Here is a 17,521-nt window from a genome sequence, read left to right as displayed (position 1 = left end):
GATAGAGTAAGTTACTAACCACTCTTACCTTCTGATATCTTATCTCTAAGAGTAGAAGAAATAAAAGGAATAGTGCCCCATTATTTGTAAGAAAGCGTGAGCGATAAGGTGCAGGTAAAGCGTTCTACACTAAATATTAGCAATCGTCATTATTATTTGTGTATCCAATGAACAGCACTGTCCACTGAAGGCTCCGACACTAGAGTCCTTCCCAACCCTGTCTCTATCACTTGAAAGAATGGTTACACGTTTTGTTCCTAGAGCCCAGCCTACTTACTGTCATGCCCGAGGGAAGCTTCATTTAGTTGATCTGTTTGGGTTATACATTCATGGATTTATTCTGCAAATCACAGTGGTCTTCACAGTCATGATGATTCGTCTTTATGAAAAATAGTTGAGAAAGCTAGAATATATTTTTAAGCCCTAGTTTTACAAATGGGAACCTACAAGCAGAAATTAACTGGCATATTACTGTGCTCCATGTAAGTCTAAGAGGTTGAAATAACTAAGGCCAACACATTTTATTTTTCCTTAACGATACCAGACATGTGACAAAACAAAGCTTTCATAAGGAATGCCTGAAATAGGGGAGACCTTCTCAAGGAAACTCCAGCTATGGGAGCTGATTGGTGGCTTGTGAGCAGTTCTCATTTCCCTATTGATGGATTGAGAGGCTAACAGAAGTCTATGGAACAAAAGAGATCCACTCCAGCTTTGAGTGCGATAAATTTTGTAAGGCCATGGCTGTCTTATTTATTTATTTATTTATTTTTTGAGACAGAGTTTCACTCTTGTTGTCCAGGCTAGAGTACAATGGTGTGATCTTAGCTTACTGCAACCTCTGCCTACCAGGTTCAAGTGATTCTCCTGCTTCAGCCTCCCGAGTAGCTGAGATTACAGGCATGTGCCACCACACCCGGCTAATTTTGCATTTTTAGTATAGACGGGGTTTCTCCATTTTGGTCAAGCTGGTCTCGAACTCCTGACCTCAGGTGATCCGCCCACCTAGGTCTCCCAAAGTGCTGGGATTACAGGCGTGAGCCACCGCACCCAGCCGTAGGTCATGGCTGTCTTTAATACCCTTTCCTTAAAGGTCCCTAGTCCTAAATGTATGTATTCTGAAATATTCTTAAAGGGTCATGCTTTTGATGGCATTACATTGGTTTTTTTGTAATATGATCCCATTACACATCATGATATGATGATGTATGGTGTGTCTGCAGAAAGTCCAGGATTATGGCAACAAGTGAACTGGATAACCCTTCTGCTTTCTTACAGCTCTTCTGAAAACTTCCTTGTTTTGCCTTTTCAAACATCAGGGGCACGACTTATAAGAGCCAAATTTTGCCCCGCATGCTATATCATGGTTTCCAGTCTGTGGAGCTCCATCATACTCTGTTGGGCATCCTGTGTCTTATTCCTCTCTTTAGGTCCAGTTTCTACATCCGTTATCTGTGTTACCTCAGGCTTCAGAAGCTTCCCCATAATGTGGGCTACTTTCCCCTCGTCACTGGGTATTTATTTATTTATTTTTACTGAAGCCTGAGCCCTGTAATCTTACCACACTGGCCACAGCTTCAGGAGAAAGATCACTGCTCTCAAGAACTTACAGTCTAGTGATGGATACAAATGTGCATGAAAAAATAACTAGCAATGGAAAGCAAGGCATGAAATGCGATGAAACATGGTCAAGATGCTAAGTGCTATGACATATTACACTCTGAACCTCACTTTGCTCATGTGAAAAGCTGGAGAGAATCTTCCCAAGCTTAGCACACCCTTATAGGATTTTGGTGAAAATCAGATGAGGTGGTAGGTATGGAAGATTTCTGCCAACTACAAATCAATTACACCAAAAAATTAAGAGGGCTTGTCAAATCATAAAATTAACAGAATTATTATTAAATATTAAGAGGACACTTAAGGATAAATGCCAGATTTAGTAGCATGGTAGTATCATTCTATCTGGAGTGGGGGCAGGAGGGAGGGAGTACCATTGGGAATGGTACACAGAGGGCCTTCAGTTCCATTGGTGTGCTGTGTATCTTATGCTCAGTGGTGGTTATACAAATGTTTGTCATCTCATTTTATAAATTTTGGTAGATATTAAATATTATAACATATATAATTTAGTTATTGAGTTTTTTGTTTGTTTTTGTTTTGTTTTGAGATAGAGTCTTGTTCTGTTGTCTAGGCTGGAGAGCAGTGACACAATCTTTGCTCACTGCAACCTCCACCTCCCAGATTCAAGTAATCCTTCCACCTCAGCCTCCTAAGTAGATGGGATTACAGGTGCCTGCCACCATGCCCAGCTAATTTTTTATTTTTACTAGAGATGGGTTTCACCATGTTGGGTAGACTGGTCTCCAACTCTTGACCTCGAGTGATCCACTCACCTCAGTCTCTCAAAGTGCTGAGATTACAAGCGTGAGCCACCGTGTCTGACCAGTTATTGAGTTTTAGAAGTGTTATTTTCCTGATAAGGAACTGAGATCTAGAGAGGGAAATGCTTGCCTAGAATCAAACAGCCTCTTACTAGCTAAACTAGTGCTAGATCTTAATTGTTTCCACTCCCTCTCAATGTGTATTTCCTTTGTCCTCTGTAGATATTGCAGTCATCCTGGATTCCCTTTCCCTCATACTCAATCCAACGGCAGGTCCTGCCATGTCTACCTTCTAGCTATGGACTGCGTCTGTACTTCTCCCCCTCACCCCTGCCTGTGCGTCAGGGCATTCCCCAGCTGCCCTTGACTGAGGGTGGAAGGGGGAGCGTAGAGTCAGGCAGGGCTATGGTACAGGTTTCCTGGTTGGGTCTAAACTGAAGGAGCATTGTATTTATTCAGATGGAAAACATAAGGAACCAGCAAGTCTGTTATGTGAACTTTCATAAGACATTTATGTAGTTATATTTGAAAGTACTCTAAAAGTATGATGTGTTCTTAAATTTTTTTTTTTTTTTTTCCAGATACGGCCTTTTTCTCTCACCCAGGATGAAGTGTGTTAGTGCAACTATAGCTCCCAGCAGCCTCAAACTCCTGGGCTCAAGTGATCCTCCAGCCTCAGCCTCTTGAGTAGCTAGGATTACAGGTGTGCACCACTACATGCAGCTATTTTTTAATTCTTTTTGTAGAGACAGGAGTCTCACTACATTGCCCAGGCTGATCTGGAACTCCTGGCTTCAAGCGATCCTTCTATCTCTCCCTCCCAAAGTGCTGGATTACAGGCATGATCTGGCGCCCAGCCTGAAGTGTTGTTTATAAATGCATATGTGCATGGGGAGGTGTTGAGACATGGTTCTGCAGCCATTGGAAGAAAGACACCTGCTTCTCTCCCATGCTTATCTTTGAATGCCAGGATTGAGTTCCACATCTTCAAAGACGCTGTGGCCACAGTCCGGCTCTCATCCCGGCCAGTCCTTTCTTTCTTTTGAACTCCTTCACCACATGCAGCCTGGACCACAAAGTTTAGCCCTCAGGAATGTCTTGATTCATCTGACATTTCAGTGGAAGATTAGAAGCATCCTGCACTGGGAGCACATATGGCAGGTGAGGTCCCCTCCTGCAACCCAGGAGGCTCTGTGCTCCCCGAGAGTGGGTGTCAGCACATTATGTGGCAGATGGGTGCTCCTTAAATATTTGCTGGGTGATCGAATGAAGAGCCTCCTCACTGGGGTCCCTATTTGCACTCTTACGTTGCTGTGAGGTATCTTTACACTGCTACAGAGGTCTTTTAAAAGCATCGATCAGATTGCAAACTCTCGTGGCTGCCCATTGCTCTTAGAATAAATATAAACTCCCTCTCGTAGCCTATGAAGCCATTCTATGGCCTGTTGCCTACTTCCTTTCCAAGCTCTTCTTTCACTCTCTCCTTGACTCAGCCAAAGCAGCCTTCCTCTGTTCCTCTAATATGCTATACGTTCCTGCGTCAAGGCCCTTGCACTTGCCTTTGTTCTGCCTGGGAATCTCTTTCCCTGGTTCTGCATGTGCTTGGCCAAAACAGTCCCAGTCACATACTCTATGACCTCGTAGCACTTACCACTGTCTGAATTGTCCAGCTGATTGATGTGTTTACCTGTTCTTTGCCTGCTGCTACCCTCTCCCTCTAGACTTAAATTCCTAAGCCAGGCATGGTGGTTCACTCCTGTAATCCCTGCACTTTAGGAGGCTGAGGTGGGCATATCACTTGAAGTCAGGAGTTCGAGACCAGCCTGGCCAACATGGTGAGACCCTGTCTCTACTAAAAATACAAAAAAAATTAGCCAGGCATGGTGGTGCATGCCTATAATCCCAGATACTCAGGAGGCTGAAGCAGGAGAATCGCTTGAACCTGAGAGGCAGAAGTTGCAATGAGCTGAGATCACGTCACTGCACTTCAGCCTGGGAGACAGAAGGAGACTCCACCTAAAAAAAAAAAAGAAGTCCTTAAGAACAAAGCCAATATTTGCCTTTTTCACTGCTGTGTCTCCAGCCATTTAACCTAAGAGTGGCAATTCTTTGTGCTCAGTAAATGAATGAATGAAAAAAATCATTCCACACTGTTATGGACTGAATTGTGTTCCTCTAAAATTCATATGTTGAAGTCCTAACCCCCAATATGACTGTATTTGGAGACAGAACCTTTAGGAAAGAGATTAAGTTTAAATGAGGTCATAAGGGTGGACCCCTAATCCAATATGACTGGTGTCCTTTTCAGAAGAGGGACACCAGATCTTTCTTTCCACGTGGTCACAGAGGAAAGGCCATGTGAGGACATAATGAGAAGAAAGCCATCTACAAGCCAAGAAGAAAACCCTCGCCAGAAACCAACTCTGATGCTGGTACCTTGATCTTGGATTTCCAGCCCCTGGACAATGAGAAGATAAATGTCTGTTGTTTCAGCCCCCAGTCTGTGGTATTTTGTTGTGGCAGCCCCAGCAGACTGACATACACACCATCACTTACCAGCTGGCTGGCCTTGGACAAATCACTTAACCTCTGTTTGCCTTAGTTTTTTTCACCTGTTATTTTCACCTGTTAAATGGAGTTAGTCATAGTCCCTGCCTCATAGAGTTGTGGTCAAAGATTAAATGAGTTAATATATGTAAGACCTTTAGGATACTATTTTAGTGTTAACTGTATTAGTGTTAGTAAAGCAGGTTCAGTTATATTTAGTGAATAACAGCAATAATGCAAAATTTTAGAACTCCTGATAGGACATTTGGGAGGAAAATGTCACTGCAGAAAAAGGTGGCTTGGATAGGTGGCAAAATTAATGAGCAGATGCAAGAGGATGGAGGAGGAGAAGAAGTTCTGGGGGAGACAGTCTTGGAAGAGACAGGCTATGAGATGTGTCTAGGGGCAGCACACAGGGTAGTCTGGCTTGGGCGGAGTGACTGTAGAGGAGAGAATCTTATTTTTACTTGCACAAAAACACCAGTGTTAGAAAGCAAGGGAGAAGCCAGCAGATGTCCTGAGCATGTTTCCTGTCAGTGGTGACTCCATTCTCTGGACCTGCCTTCCCAAGCTTGTCACTAGGCCCTGTTCCCCAGCTCATAATCAGCTGTCACTCCTCTCTCTCCTTGGTACCATGTCTGTCAGAACACTCTGCTTCTCTTGTTCTTCTCCAGTCTCACACTTGAGTGATCATCCTGGTTCGGCAGTGCCTGTCTCTTCATTTCTGAGCCACTGTGCTATACAGTCCCAGCTCTGCTTTTCTGTCCCTCTCCTCCTTTTTGACATGCAGAGATTTGTTCTTTAAAGAAAACTTTAACTGTAATGTTGAACTGCTGTCAAGTGAATTGATCTGTGCAATTTTGATGTTTTTAATCCTTCTTCTCTTCCACAAGACTGAAACAGGGCTGGAATTTTCCTCTCCAGGGCAGTTATTGCCTTCATCTTTCTTCTTTGCTCTTCTCCTGGAGCTAAATAACTCACCTTTGCCTCCAGGGACACATGCCCGTGTTCTCTCACTGTTCCCCATCTGCTCAGGGTAAACACCAGTCTACTGTGTCTGCCACCAGCTCTCTGGGTACAGAAACGCAGGCCTTGCAACAGAAGATATAGGCTGTTCTCCTGATTCTGTTCCTGTCTTCTCCAGCCTTGTCACTCTGAGGTTGCTGAGCCTCAGTTTCCATATCTGTAAAATGGGACAGGCAGTGGGGAGATGACCGTGAAAGCTCTTGCTGACTCATAACACATGGGGTGGATGTGGCTGTTCGTGTTGTTTTCACTACCTGCCTTTCATTTGTTCCCTTACATTCCCTGGCTTCATGGTGGCTGGATCTCCAAACTGGGGAGGAAAAAGGGATGGAGGTCACTCTGCTTCAAGGCCCTTCCCCCAACACAAGGCTTTCCTGATGTGACCTGGGTTCTAAGTACGCTACTGATGGTACAAACCAGACGGGGCAGTCTTGTTAGATGTTAGATGTTTTTTTTTTTTTCAAGAGCAGCAAGCAGTGAGAACCCAAGAGTGCCACTGAGGCTCTTCCACTTTGTTAGCTCCTGGGAGAAAAGAGAGCCTATACCCCCACCTTCTCATGCTGCCCAATCTGATAGATATAATAATATTTAGAATGCTGGCTCTTCATGACATCATCTTAGATTCAGATGCTGCAAGGCTCAAGCACATCATGTGAGTGGCCAGGCCAGCCTCATGGGGACCTGGAGCACACAGGCCCCTTCAGGAGGGGTAGTCACCCCTCAACTCCAGCTGACTATTTTTTTTTTTTTTTTTTTTGAGACAAAGTCTCACTCTGTTGCTCAGGCTGGAGTGCAGTGGCATGATCTTGGCTCACTGCAACCCTCATCTCCCGGGTTCAAGCAATTCTGGTGCCTCAGTCTCCCAATTAGCTAGGATTACAGGTGCCCGCCACCACGCCCAGCTAATTTTTGTATTTTTAGTAGAGACGGGGTTTCACCATGTTGGTCAGGCTGGTCTCAAACTCCTGACTTCAGGTGATCCACCCCCCTCGGCCTCCCAAAGTGTTGGGATTATAGGCGTGAGCCACTGCACCTGGCCTCCAGTTGACTATTGACATGAAAAAATGAGCCCAGTGCAACCATGTCATTTAATGTTAAAAAAAAAAAAAAAAAACCTGGGAATTCAAGTTTTTAGCTAAAATACCTGTTATGGTTTGCTCTGTGTCCCCACCCAAATCTCATGTTGCATTGTAATTCCCAGTGTTGAAGGAGGGACCTGGTGGGAGGTGATTAGATCATGGGGGCAGATTTCCCCTTGCTGTTCTCATGATAGTGAGTGAGTTCTCAGAAGATCTGGTTGTTTAAAAGTGTATAGCACCTCCCTCTTCACTCTCTCTCGCCTGCTCTGCATGGTAAGACCTGCTTGCCTCCGCTTTGCCTTCTGCCGTGATTGTAAATTTCCTGAGGTCCCCATACTTCCTGTATAGCCTGTGGAACCATGAGCCAATTAAACCTCTTCACTTTTTTTTTCTCTTCTTCTTCTTTTTTTTTTTTTTTTTTTTTTTTGAGACAGATTTCCGTTCTGTCACCTAGGCTGTAGTGCAGTAGCACAATCTCGGCTCACTGCAACCTCTGCCTCCCAGGCTCAAGTGATTCTCCTGCCTCAGCCTCCTGAGAAGCTGGGATTACAAGCGCCTGCCACAACCCCTGGCTAATTTTTGTATTTTTAGTAGAGATGGGGTTTCACCATGTTGGCCAGGCTGGTCTTGAACTCGTGACCTCAGGTGATCCGCCCGCATCGGCACCTCAAAGTGCTGGGATTACAGGTGTGAGCCACCGTGCCCGGACATATTGCTAATTTTAAAAGTGTTTTTAAACACATTAAACCCAGACTCTTTTCTTTATAAATTACCCAGTCTCAGGCAGTTCTTTATAGCAATGTGAGAATGAACTAATACAATACCCTTATTCTTAAAATAGTGGAAATTAACTCAAATGTTTTAAAATGAAAAAAAGGTCAATGTCCAAACAGAACCCAAAACCACACACTGGATTTGGCTCAGGTTTTCAGCCTCTGCTTTAAACTAATCCATGTCGTCATCTTGGAAGATGCTCAGAGTTATTGTCCTGTGACATGACCTATTTGTGTTTTTCCTGGAGCCTTGGTGCCTCAGAATGACAGTAATGGTAGATATTGTGGACGGCTGAGGGGATATGTTTTTGGTAACAGCACATGGAAAGTCACTTACTCCACTTTCAGACCAGCTTGTCTAAATATCCAGCCACAGTCATATAATTTACAAAGCCTGGTGACTCTACCATCAAAGCACCCAACTCCCTTAGGCTTACCATGTATGATCACAGAATGTGAGAATGTTAGAGCTGGGAGGACCGTTGGGATCACCCTGACCTGCCTCCTGCTTCAGCAAGAAAGTGAAGGCCACATGGGGTAGGGTCTTGCCTGGGGTCACTCAGCTTTTTAATGACCCATTTGGAGCAATAGTATAGCCTCTTAAACCTCTGACTCTATTTTCTTCCCCTTTTCCTATAGCTTCCATTTACAGCTATAAAATACTTGTCTTTGCTTCAACTCCACATTTTCCTCAGAAAGGGTAGTCCTCTGAGTCACCGGGATTCCAAGCCATGAAGGGCAGGTTGAATGAGTGGCCAGTACTGTGGTCTACTTACGGCTGAGGTCCAAAACAGGACCAGCAGAATCCCAGGAATTCTAATACAGCAAACCAAAACTCCCCCTTTGCGTACGCTTTCAACTGATTGACTTCTGTTTCCTTCACTAGAGAATCACGAAGTCTCCCTTTTACTTAAAAAAAAAAAAAAAAAAAAAAAAAGGCCAAATGTAAAAGCAAGCCAAATAATTTGTCCAGATTAAGAACACAGTGGGAAGGCCACGTGCGGTGGCTCATGCCTGTAATCCCAGCACTTTGGCAGACCAAGATGGGCAGATCACTTGAGGCCAGGAGTTCGAGACCATCCTGGCCAACATGGCAAAACCCCGTCTCTACTAAAAATGCAAAAATTACCAGGCATGGTGGTGCACGCCTGTAACCCCAGCTACTTGGGAGGCTGAGACATGAGAATTGTTTGAACCTAGGAGGCAGAGGTTGCGGTAAGCCAAAGTCACACCACTGCACTCCACCCTGGGTGACAGAGTGACTATTTTACTATTTTAATCACTGTGACTATTTAAAAACATTTCTGTGGTGGCAGCAGCAACCAAATATCCGAATGGAAGCAGATTGTCCTGCTCTAGACCAGGGAGATCAGACACCTTCCCAGCTCTGAGCTCTGGGAAGCAGGGCACTGGGAAAGTGTCTGACCCCTGCACCTCTTTAGCTGACTCCTTCTGTAAAAATGGTAGATAGAGTTTGGTTGGCCCACAAGGCAGATGTCCTCCTCTTTCCTGCTTCCATCAGCCCAGGGCTCAGAGTCCTGCCCAGAAAAACAACAACAATAAAAACACCTTATGACAGGTGACCACAGTCAGCCACAGGCTCCTTCCAGAGAGCCTCTGTGGTATTTGCAACTCAGTCTTCAGTGGTTGATGTTGGAGCAGTCACATAACATTGCCATAAATAGCTTCTGAGCTCATCAAATGCCACCACCACACTTTGATATTTAATCCCTCACAAAAGCTGTTTATGGTTCTGTGTACTCCTTTTCATGAACATTATACCTTAATTTTATTAGCTTTTTCTGAGAAATCAAACAGATTAAAGAGGCTCAATTCTTCCTTCCAGAAGTCATGCTGATTTAATTAGTTAATGTTTGTAAAGCACTTCTGAAGTGGGAAAGTGCCACAGAAGAACTAAGTAGTAGCATTTAGGAGTTACTCAACACACTTTATATTAACATCTCCAGTTCCTAAATGCCATCCCTCCTTGGTCACTGTAGGGAGAGGGGGGTGTTCCCACCATTGCTTCATTCCTTGGAGACTGTTTCTTTCATTTGGATCACATTGGGTTCCAGAGCCACTTACAGCCATCTGTGACCCTGTGACCACAGGTCTCTGCTTCTGTTATAGCCCAGAGTCTTGGCAAACTCTTAGAACAAACGCTTTCTCATAAATAGCTAACAGTCTTTCTGTTTTCTTCCCTCCTTTTGTAAATATTGGTGAGTGCCCACCATGTACCAGGTATTCCCCTCCCTCTGGGTCTTCTTTTCTTGCCTGGGCTAATGGATTTGCTGAGGGATCTTGGATGAGTCATTTCATCTCTGCTTTTCATCCCTTTACCTGTGTTTCAGGGGAGCCAACACAAAATACCTGGGGATGAAAATATGCTCATGCTCAGTTCTGTATTCCTTTATCAAACATCTCACCTTGGACAGCTTTAAGTAGTGAATAAAGGAAAGTCAATGTTGCTTGCATTGTTTTCACATGGGTGTAGTTCTGCCTTTCAAAATTACGGTGTTGGGGGATGGAGCTCAGTGGCACAAGAATTGACTATAAAATTGCAATGACTTCTCCCTTACTGTAAAGGAATAAGGTGTCACATATGTAATTTTTCTGAGTTTGTTTTATGTTATCTCTCAAATGAGTTGTGTGCTTCTCTGCTTTCTTAAACGAAATGCAATGTAATCTATTGAGGGTCACTTCCTGAATATCCACTGTCACACTGCATTCTACTGTATTCATGCCCTCAAGAGCACTTGAGGTTGCAGTTACTTGTATCCAAGCAAAGTGACCCCAGAACCTGATGCTTTTTTGAGTCAGTTGGTTTGTTTTATATCCCTCTCCAAAACTTGCTGCTGGTGGATATTCTCACTGTCTTCAGTGTTTCTGCTGCAAACACTGCTCTCCCTTCTGATTTGTTGCTGCTAATCTACTGTCTGCTGCTAATCCCAACCGCTAAGCAGGTTGGGAAATGGGAGAACTATACTGGTTAGAATTAGGTCAAAAATAAACATGAATAGGCCAGGCACAGTGGCTCATGCCTATAATCCCAGCACTTTGGGAGGCTGAAGCAGGCGGATCACCTGAGGTTGGGAGTTCAAGACCAGCCTGGCCAACATAGTGAAACCCGGTCTCTACTAAAAATACAAAAATTAGCTGGACGTGGTGGCAGGTGCCTGTAATCCCAGCTACTTGGGAGGCTGAGGCAGGAGAATCACTTGAACACAGGAGGTGGAGGTTGCAGTGAGCCAAGATCACACCACTGCACTCCAGCCTGGGAGACAGAGTGAGACTCCATCTCTAAATAAATAAATAAATAAATAAATAAATAAGCAAATCAGGCGTGGTGGCGTGTTCCTGCAATCCCAGGCACTTGGGAGGCTGGAGCAGGAGAATCTCTTGAACCAGGAGGCAGAGGTTTCAGTGAGCCACTGCACTCCAGCCTAAGCAACAAGAGCGAAAACTCTGTCTCAAAAATAAAATAAAAATAAACATGAATAGGCTTTGAATGAGGGACTGAGAAGGTCCCCTATGAGCAAAGAACTCAAGTTAATATATACAGACTCTGTGATACACCGATTTTAACTGCTCAGTGGCACTGTCTTCTTCCTTTTCCAGTTGGGGCTTTCTTCTGGATGGGGTGAGGTTTATAAAATAAGTGACTTCTGAGCAAGCATTCCTACACATTGAAATAAAAACACTTCATGGTTTTGATACAGGGAGTTCTTAGAGACTTGCATGGAGTAGGTGTCACTACCTGCTTGTTGAATAAATGGCTCCAGCAGCTTTTCATGCAGTAAGGAATTTTAGAAAATGATGGGTTTAAAGACGCTTTGAAACACAAATGTACTCCTGTTAGAAAGATACACATTTATAAGTCAGGTTTCCTAGAAAACCTCAAAGTTCTTTGTGACCCAGAAAATGTTGTAATAAAATCAACCTTTCTTTTTTTTTTCCTCCCAGAATGCTTCATCTGGAGAATTTCAAAGAGCCAACCAACTGCCTGTTGTCAATTTCCATTTACCACCCTAAGTGTTAATGTATCTCTGGTTTCCCAAAGGTGACAGCAGAACGTGTTCATTTGCATCTTTGTTTTTGAAAAATACAAAATTTAGAGCTCTGTACCCACCTTCCAGTGAGACGCCTCCTTTCGATTTCAAGAAGTGAGATCTTGGCAGAGATCACTTTTGCTTCTTTCTTTCTTTCTTTTCTTTCCTTCCTTCCTTCCTTCCTTCCTTCCTTCCTTCCTTCCTTCCTTCCTTCCTTCCTTCCTTCCTTCCTTTCTCTTTCTCTTTCTCCTTCCCTCCTTCCTTCCTCTCTCTCCTCCCTCCCTTTCTCCCTCCCTCCCTCCCTTCCTTCCTTCCTTTTTCTTTTTGAGATGGAGTTTCGCTCTTGTTCCCCAGGCTGGAGTGCAATGGCACAATCTCGGCTCACTACAACCTCTGCCTCCCAGGCTCAAGCAATTCTCCCACCTCAGTCTCCCAAGTAGCTGGGATTACAGGCACACACCACCACACCCAGCTATATTTTTTTTTTGTATTTTTAGTAGGAAGAGGGGTTTCACCATGTTGGCCAGGCTGGTCTTGAACTCCTGACCTCAGGTGATCCTCCCGCCTCTGCCTCCTGAAGTGCCGGGATTACAGGCATGAGCCACCATACCTGATCCTTCATTTCTAACTCTAACATTTTTATTCTTTATGGTCTTAAGACTGACATGTTATGTTTTTTTGTTAGTCCAGCCTACATTAGGTAATGTCTGAAATAAGGAAAGAACAAAAATTTTATTTGTGAATTATTCTTCAGACTTTGGTTATTCCATAGGAGGCACTATGTAGTTTGCTGGTTATGATCATGGCTTTTGGTGTCAGATGGTCTTGGGTTTCAATCCAGGTTGTCCCACTTCCTAGCTCCTAGATCATGGACAAGTTGCTTAGCCTTTCTGAGCCTCAGTTTCTCATCCACAATATGGGTGTTTCAGTTACCTATTGCTGTATAACAAACCTACCTAAAGCTTAGTAGCTAAAAACAACAACAACCTTATGTTTTCTCAAGATTCTATTTGGACAGGGCTCAGCATGGGTGGCTCATCCGTGCCTCACATGGTATTTTCAGGATCTCTCATAAGACTGAATTCAGCTGGAAATGGAACATCTAAGATGATCTCATTCACATGACTGGAAATTGGTGCTGTCAGCTGGGGTGCTTCAGTTTTCATGTAGCCTCTTTTCCTCTCACAGTCTAGACTGCCTTCCTTACAACATAGCAGCTGGGTTCTATGAGAGAGCAAGAACAAAAACTACCAGACCTCTTTAAAGCCTGGCCCCAGACAGAACAAGGGCAACTTCCACTTCATTTTATTGATTACAGCATGTCACAAAGCTCCACCTAATTCAGCAAAAGGGAATAGAATCTACCTCTTGATGGGAAGTATGGCAAAAGATTTATGGCTATTTTTAATTCAACACAATGGATATACATAATTGTTCTTTTCTCAAAGTGCCATTATGAGAAGTAAATGAGATAATGCTGGTCAGTAAGTCCTTAATAAGTACAAGCTGTTCATTACTGTTTTACAGTATTGAATCAGTATGAAGCAAATCAAGCTTTGCCATGGAGTACCTGGACCAATCGGTTACCTTGGTTGACTGTTAGTTCCTTCTTGGTATATCTGGTTCTATTTAACACAATGCAGTTGGGTTCTATGGCTCCATAAGAGATGCTCAGATAAAGACACTAATAGCAAATATTTATCGACAGTGTTCACTGTGCGTCAAGCACTGTTTTAAGCACTTTTGTTACATAACAACACTACAGTATCAAAGCTAACCTTATTTTGCAGATAGACTAATGAGGCACAGGGAAGGAAACTGACCTGCTAAAGTCATATGCCTAACAGGTAAGGGACCTGGGGTATAGATCTATAAATCAGGCATCCTGAGTAACTCCAAAACCCATGTTTGTATGATTTGTTGAATAAGTGAGCCTATAGAATTAATGGGGTTCCTTTTAACTCTAAAATTGTATGATGTTTCCAAGTGCAAAATGTATACATAATTGATGAAATAGTTTCTTGGTACAAAATGCTAAGTTGAGAAATGGAGGCCAATGGGATTGTTTGCTTGAAGTGTAGACAGAATAATTCAAAATTTAGCTGTGTACACATTGGCTAATACTCTAGCTATAACTGGTAAGAAATATATGGATATATGGCTGCATTTTCCACTTTGGATAGTCAACATTGGTTCTTATTTCAAGTGCTTCCCCAATGCCCTGACTATTTTCGGTGAAATGGGAATAATAGCAATTAAATGAGATTGAATTCATCACCACTGGCAACTTTGATTGGAGATGAAAGTCTCTGTATAAATGCTAGCTATTCTTCCTTTTAATTAATTATTGTTGTCAAGTACCCTGATTCATTGTTACAGAAACTTAATTTCTGGTTGTATCATCTCTTCTGGTGCAGTCCTTCTTAAAATGTTGTCTCAGACATTAAGTTATGTTGTCCCCAACCTGCTCATAATCTAGAATGATCTCAGATTTTTTCTGCCTGTGTGTTGTCCCTTCCTACTTCTTTCTGAAATAAAAAGTGAAGATGGAAAAGGAAAGCACTCTGTGCCACCTCGATCTTGCTTTCTGTGACTGGAAGCAAGTAGGCGGGGTCAGGGAATATGAAAAGCATCCCTAACACTCAGATTGTGATTTAGTTCATTTTGATGGCATCATTTCACCCAACCCCAGACAGTGCATCTTGTTCAGGTTTCAAGAAGCCTGGGTGGAGGTGGGAATGTAACTTTGAGTCAGGAGACCAGGATTGTAGCACAGAGGCCCCCACTAACTAGTTGTCTAATCCTTAACAAGTTGCTTTGTCTTTGTGGGCTCATTTTTCTCATCTGTCAAGTCAAATGAAGGTTATGGAATAGATGATCTCTAAAAATCCTTCCAGTGCTACAGTTCTATTCTGGGTCTGTCTGCACCTGCAGACAGTGATGTGGGGGCAGGAAGGGCACTGAGGAGGGCGGCAAATTTAGTCAAGAGAATAAAACACTTTCACCTGGAGCAGCCTTGTGTCCTTGTGTGTGTTGTGCAGTACAGGCTTGTCTCAGATTATCCAAATAATTGACTGAGTTCTCTTCTTTCTTTGCCAGTGAGCACACAGCTTTAGTTTTTTTCTGGGACTAGCAGCTGCTTTTCTGAAATTTCCATCCCAGGGCTTCCGTCCTCCACTGTGTCCTCTCAGAAACCTGTCATGGTTTTTCTGGATGGATGCCCACAGAATTTTAATCCAGACACACACACACACACACACACACACACACACACACACAGAAAGAAAGAAAAAAGAAACAAAAAAGAAAGGAAGGAAGGAAGAAAGGAAGTAGAAAAAAAGAAAAAAGTACCATGTATAACAAAAAGCAAAACCAGGTTACAAGTTGACTTTCTTTTTTAATTTGGTTACTTCATTTGTGCTGCCAACCTGAAGCCATGACTAACCTAAAGCCAGTGAGTTTTCTTAATTACTGGGTTTGTCTATGATGATGCAAAGATGAGGCCTATATCCTTCAGGGGCTACCTGGGTCCTGGCACCTCCAGACTCCTGGTAAATGTCTGCCTAATTAAATTAGTTGTTTTTCCAGAATACCCCATTTTCTCCTCCTCTTCCCCTCCCCTCTCCGTCCTCCTTCCCCTCCTCCTCCTCCTCTTCTTCTTCTCCTTCTTCTTTTCTTCTTTTTCAGACAGAGCCTTGCTCTGTCACTCAGGCTGGAGTGCAGTGGCGTGATCTTAGCTCACTGCAACCTCCACCTTCAAGGTTCAAGCGATTCTCCTGCCTCAGGCTCCCGAGTAGCTGGGATTACAGGTGTGAGCCACCATGCTTGGCTAATTTTTACATTTTTAGTAGAGACGGGGGGTTTTGCCATGTTGACCAGGCTGGTCTCGAATTCCTAACGATCCACCTGCGTCGGCCTCCCAAAGTCCTGGGATTATAGGCATGAGCCACTGTGCCCAGCCAGAATATCCTATTTTATGCCTTTTCTCAATAAGTATTTGCATGTCCATTAAGGAAGGAGGGATGGAAGTCCCTGCCCTCAGGAAGCTTAGTGGAGTCACCGAAGTTTAAAAGGTGAAATTATCTAACTTAATTTGTGAAAGATCCTTTGGCAAGCCAGGTAGAAATGCAAATTCCTGGACACTGCTCTCAGACGATCATTCTGTAAGTTTGAAACCCAGGAAATGGTTTTTTACTCATCCCCGATCAGCTAGTAGAAAAGTGATAAACTCCTAAGAAATGCTCATGGCTAGAAATAAATAGCATCATCAGAGTCAATAATTTCATGATTCAATTTCTACTTAATGTTGTTTAGATACAATTCATGAAAATTGATGCAAAGAATGAGGATTCCTTGCATTAACATTAAGGTCATTGCTCTGTGTCTTTTTAATATACACGTGATCACCTGAAGATTTGGAAAACTCAAAGTAAGTATGGGTTTGGAACTAAAAATGGGGCAAAGTCTTGTGGGGTGTGGCAAAGAAGAGCATGAATAGCTTTGAAGTCAGGCATCAGTCGATTCAAATTCTGCACATACCAGTCTGTGTGACTTGGGCAAGTTACTGAACCTCTCTCTGAGTCTCCATTCTTTCACCTATAAAGACGGAATATTACTACATCTCTGAAGGAGGAGTTCAGATTAAGTGAGTTTATGCATCTGATAAGTGACTGCTTCGTAAATAATTCCCCTGGACATGGTGGCTCACCTCTATACTCCCAGCTACTCAGAAGGCTGAGGTGGGAGGATCGCTTGAGCCTGGGAATTTGAGGCTACAGAGAGCCGTGATGGTGCCACTGCACTCCAGCCTGGGCGACAGAGCAAGAGCCTGTCTCAAAAATAAATAAGTTTAATAAACAAACAGGCTGGGCTTGGTGGCTCACGCCTGTAATCCCAGCACTTTGGGAGGCCAAGGTGGGCGGATCACGAAGTCAAGAGATCGAGACCATCCTGGCCAACATGGTGAAACCCTGTCTCCACTAAAAATACAAAAATTAGCTGGGCGTGGTGGCGCACCCCTGTAGTCCCAGCTACTAGGGAGGCTGAGGCAGGAGAGAATCTCTTGAACCCGGGAGGCGGAGGTTCCAGTGAGCGTCGACTGCGCCATTGCACTCCAGCCTGGCGACAACAAACAAACAGATAGTTTCCACTTACAACAAAATATGCCACAAGATGAGAGAGGGCAGAAATTTCCGAGGCCAAACTTAAAATTTGCATTTGGGATTTGGCCACAGTTTGGGCGTTCCCTGTGGCAGTGAATGCGGCTGCGGACCTCCCAGGGCCGCCATTGCCCGCAGGGTGTGTCATTTCTAAGGACAACTGTTTGCTTCCGGACTGCCCCCGCCCCGCCCCGCCCCCCAGCTCCCCCGTCTACCTGAAAGAAAATGTAATGGGTTGAGCCATTTTTATTTTTTTAAAAACTTTCTTCCGGGTCTTTGACCGAGGGCCGCAGGTGTCCCCGTGGGTTTCCCAGGCCGCTGCGGCCTTCACCGACAGGAGGAGGCCGTAGAGAGAGGTGCGGCGGGCCGGGGACCCAGAGCCATCCGGAGGTGGTCCCATTTGGGCCAAGGCCGCGGTTTGGCACTTCCGCCGCCTGCAGGGCTCCTAAAGGGCTGAGGAAGGCCTAGAATCCTCCTGCGCACCCAATCCGGCGTAGTCCGAGG

The sequence above is a fragment of the Theropithecus gelada genome, chromosome 9 (genome assembly GCF_003255815.1).
Source record: "Theropithecus gelada isolate Dixy chromosome 9, Tgel_1.0, whole genome shotgun sequence".
Taxonomy (NCBI): Eukaryota; Metazoa; Chordata; class Mammalia; order Primates; family Cercopithecidae; genus Theropithecus; species Theropithecus gelada.
This window is presented reverse-complemented; position numbering follows the sequence as displayed.